We start from the raw sequence: 4,553 nt of genomic DNA, 5'->3' as shown, positions 1-4,553 counted from the left end.
TGTGACTAGTCTCTGGTCTAGAAGAGATGATGCCTCCCTTTCCTTATGTGAAACATTAGTGCTTCTGAGACAGAAGAGCTGCTGCCAGTGTACAGGAGAAGCCCAGGGTTGTGAAAAGAGTGGATATGGGTGGTGCAGGGAAGAAGTTATGCTGATGCTCTGCAACAGAAGCTCAGTAGCCTGAGAAGCCCAGGTAAAGCTGCCAGCCAAGCAATGCAGGATGTTTTGTCCTTGCAGCAACTTCCCCATCACAGCACTTCCTGTAGGTAAGATATTGTGCCATGCTCTAGCAGTTAATCCTGACAAATTGCCCAGGAAGTGACAGACACTCCCTGACCACATCAGCCAGCATCCTGCCTCAGCTGCCAAGCAGGGTTGTGGGTGATGGTGTGCAGGTCACAGGCTCTATTCTTTCTCCTTGGTGGGTGCACGTGCCTAGCTGGTCTAGCCCATGGCACATTGGTCATCTGACTAGCTTCACTCTGTGGAAAAACCTTCTGCTGGTGCCAGAGGCAGAGTTTTGCCAGGAATGTGTAATTATTAAAACTTCTGCCTCTGCTTATATGTCCACTTCCCTGTGTATTCAGTGGTCCTTTCTGTGTTTAGGCTTCCTTTTTTCCCCCCACATTGATTTATGCGTTTATTGTAATCTCTCCATTGTGTTGCTTCCCCCCTTGCAGGCAGCATGGAGCAGACAGCAGTCCTGGAGGTATTTTTCATCTTGCCCAGCTTGTTGGGATGAAATGCTTTTCAGCTGCTCAGGAGATGGGTAGGGCTGTAACAGCTGTGTCTCTGAGATACAAGCACACCACTCCCTTCTGGGGGTTAGGGACTTGTTTGTAGCCTTTTATCAAAGCTACTTGCAAGTCACTGTGTTTGGTTGCTTAAGAGTGTTTTGAGACAGGAAGGAGTTATTTATCTCATATCTCCTTGGTTTCTCATCCTTGGACTGTGGGGCTTGTGGCCCATGTAGACATCATAACTGAATCTCTCTTGAGAAAGCACACCTGCCAGGAGCATGTCTGTAGGTCCCTGCCAGGGAAAGGGGTCTGGAAACCCCTTCTTGTGTGCTGTTTTTCTCTCCTGCTCTTTCCTGCAGTTATGTGCATTGCTTCTCCTGCAACTTCCCCCTGTCTTTCAGTGAAGATAACTCTGCACCCTGGGTCCAGAGGCAGCAGCAGTGCCATTCAGTCCTGAAGTATTGTGCTGTACCAAGTACTGAAGGCTACAGCCACCTATAAAGCTCATCTCTACAGCCAGAGGGGAGCTTGGAGCACCAGTGAACTGAAGAGATCTGTGAGCACCTGCTCTGAGCTGGGGGAGAAGGAAGGAGTGTTGGGAGTTATCTACCCATAAGCACAGAGGTAAGAGTAGACCAGTATCTCAAAACTCCTAGAAATGTGATCGTAATTCCCTTGTTATCAGGCCTGTACCTAACTGGGAAGGACCTTTTGAATGTGCATGGAAGCTGATACTTCTGTCCAGCATCCCCACTGGGTGCTAGGACCTCACTGTGCTGGGTGTTACGTGCCAGCTTTGTGGTTTCATCTAGTCACTGTCTTGCTGCCTGGAAAGGCTCTCTTGGCTTGTCCCAAATGAGGCAGAGTACCTATCAGTGAACAAGAGCCACTGCAAAGGTGGGGCTGTGCTGGAAGTGTGTGTGTTGGGTAGTTTCCACATCAGTTGTTTGGGTTTTTTTTCTGGGAAGCACATGAATATTGGAGGAATTTTGTTGTTGTTGTGGGCTTTTTTGTGTGTTTTGTTTTGGCTTTTTTTTTGTTGTTGTTGCTGTCTCCTGAGAGCAGACAGCTCTGCTCTTTCTTTTCCAAGCTCAGTGCTGCATCGCTACTGAGTGTATTTGCAAGGCCAGCCTCATCACCCTCTCCAGCAGCAGCATATTTTTGTGCCATTTGGGGAAATTCTCTGAGAGGACTCGCAATGATAGTGTTGATTTAAGGGGGAAATCTGTATGTTTTGTGTGAGTGAGAGTTTCTAGGCACTGGGAACACAGGGAGCAAGTTTTCAGGATGAAGACCGAGAAAGGAGAAAATTAGGTAGTGCCTTTTCTGACTCTCATAGTGATTCCCAGCCTCCCTGCCTCTCGCAAACAAACACCGCACATCTGCACTTTCTTCCTTCGCTCTGCTCTCTGCTGATTTTTCCTATAGCTCTATGTTTGCCAGAATGTGAGATGTGGACTCAGGGTGAGGGTGGGAAACCAGTTTGCCACCAGGTACTATGGGTTTCTTTCATACTTGCTCCAGGCTGAGCACCTGCAGTGGCTCACACTGCTTGAAAGGGTGACTAGACCCCAAGTGGCAACAACATGTGGAAGTAGCACAAGGTCAAAAGTGGCTGCTGAGTGCCAAATTGTTTGGAAATACCAAGCCCAGCAAGCACCTGGCCTGTTGCCAAAAATCTCGGGCTCAGTGGAGGATGCATCTGTGGAGAGCATCTTCTCTACAGTAAGAGAGGCTACTTGCCAGGCTACATCCTGATTTACTGCTGGTGAGCAAGAGCATCTTCAATTGCTTCTGGCATGGGCAAGTGTCTGTGGTCTCTAACAGTCTCTGGTGAGCTCAGGTTAAACACCTCACTTGAATTACAGGACTTCCAGTTGGTCCTTAGTAAAGGCAACAAGCTTTCAAAGGAAAAGATTCAGAGAAAGAGCCCTTCCAGCCTGGGAGTGAGACCAGGAGTCTCCTGGCTGCTTTAGGACCTTTGCCTGTCACTGGCTCCATTCCTCTTCCCAATTTCTGAGAAGTCTTGCTCTTCAGGGCGGTCTGCTCCACAGGCTGAGGAATGAGTTATGATCAGATTTGCCCACAAACTATAAAGTAGACAAGGTTTCCACCCTCCCACAGGAACATGAGCTGTTTGAGTAGCACTTGAACAAAAGTTGTGTCAGGAGGTGAAGCAGCAGACCGCTGGGTTTGCTCTAGGCTTGTAACCCTTTTTGCTTTTAATCTAGCCTAAAGCCTGGGCATGCAGAGAGGCCACAATCAGTTTTGCTGGTGCCTCCAGGTTAGTTTGTTTATTTATTTATTCTCAGAATCCCCAGATCCTTAGCCCAGTTCCTTCTAGAGGGAAATTCATGAAAAGTGGTTTGTCCTTTGCTGCAAAGAACCACAAAGCTGGTGAAGAGTCTTGAGAATAAGTTTTATAAGGAGCAGCTGGAGGAACTGGGATTGATTAGTCTGAAGAAGAGGAGGCTGAGGGGAGACTTTCTCATTCTCTACAACTACCTGAAAGAAGGATGTAGAAAGGTGAGTGCTGGTCTCTTCTCACAAGTCACAACTGATAGGACAAGAAATGGCATTAAGTTATGCCATGGAGGTTTAGGTTAGACTTTAGGGAAAACTGTACTGAAAGGGTTATCAAAAACTTGAACAGACTGCCCAGGGAAGTGGCTGAATCATCATCCCTGGAAGTATTTAAAAGCCCTCTAGATACAGTGTGCAAGGATACAGTGTAGTAGTGGCCCTGGTGGTGTTAAATAATGGTTTGACTTGATCGTAAAGGTTTTTGCCAACTGTACTGATTCTGTGATCTCCTCATGCCCCAGCCCCTTGCCTCCAGGCTGGGTGACACCCCTGGCAATTGCAGGGTCTATGTCCCTCTTGCAAGAAATGGGAGGGCAGAACAGGTGAGATGAAGTCAAGGATCCTCCAGTGAGCCTGTGGCTGTGTCCAGGGCTGCGTCCAGGGCTGCACAGAAATTCCTACTGGAATTCAATTCTCTTTGATATATTCTTGGATGTGCGGCGTGTGGATTTTCACCTTCTTGAATTTCACCCTGAGCCTTGTGTTTTTCCAAACAGGAAAACCTGCCCTGAAAGCCAGACATGACTACAGAGAGCTAAGGTTTGTCTTGCTCGTGTTACAGGTCTCCTTGGGAAAACAGCTCTGCCACCTCACAAATTGTATGGGGCACTGGGCAGACATGCCAAAACCTCTCCTCCTTCAACTCAACGATTCTCAAAGGCAGCTGCATCTTTGGAGGAGAAGCAGGAACAGCTGGAGCAAAAGAAAGGCCAAATGAGATGATGCCATTAGGATTATTTCATCTCCCTGTTGAACAGGAGCCCAGAGCAGACCCTTTGCCAGCAAAATCCTCCTGTGTGGGACTGTTACACCATCACAGGGCAGGGGCCACAAACATGTGCAAGTCCTGGACAGTTTCACGCTCTGGGAAGGACAAGATGTACCAGAGAAATGGTGTCCCACATGAATAAAAGTATCTCCCTTCTCCACAGAAAAATTTTCTCATGTCCAACCCAAAACTTGTTATTTTGCTATTTGGCAGATTTGGGGGGGGGTGGTGTTTGGGGTTTTTGGGTTGGTGTTTTTTGGTTTTGTTCTTTTTTTTCCTTTGTTTTGCTTGGTGCTTTCTGTTTGATTTAATTTTTTATTGTTGGTTGTGTTTTCTTTCCCAAATGAATGCCATGATGCAGGTCTGCCCCTTGAGGGAGTGGGGTTTGGCATGGATGCAGTGACAGGATGTCTCTCCCCCTCTCCTTATGTTTTCTAAAGGGCTCATTCTTGTTGGATCCT

General features: G+C 47.5%; 1 long non-coding RNA gene across 1 annotated transcript; it reads left to right on the top strand.

Annotated features, from left to right (window-relative positions):
- The first annotated feature begins 1,160 nt into the window (after nt 1-1,160).
- LOC137440997 (uncharacterized) lies at nt 1,161-3,885 on the top strand. Its single transcript, XR_010987287.1, has 3 exons — nt 1,161-1,364; nt 3,053-3,266; nt 3,821-3,885. It is a non-coding gene; the product is annotated as an uncharacterized lncRNA (long non-coding RNA).
- The last annotated feature ends 668 nt before the right edge of the window (nt 3,886-4,553 follow it).

This window comes from Melanerpes formicivorus, unplaced genomic scaffold, assembly GCF_026170545.1.
Source record: "Melanerpes formicivorus ecotype bairdi unplaced genomic scaffold, bMelFor1.0.p_v2 SCAF_5, whole genome shotgun sequence".
Lineage (NCBI taxonomy): Eukaryota > Metazoa > Chordata > Aves > Piciformes > Picidae > Melanerpes > Melanerpes formicivorus.
The sequence above is the reverse complement of the archived record's forward strand: the minus strand, read 5'-3'. Positions and strand labels throughout refer to the sequence as shown.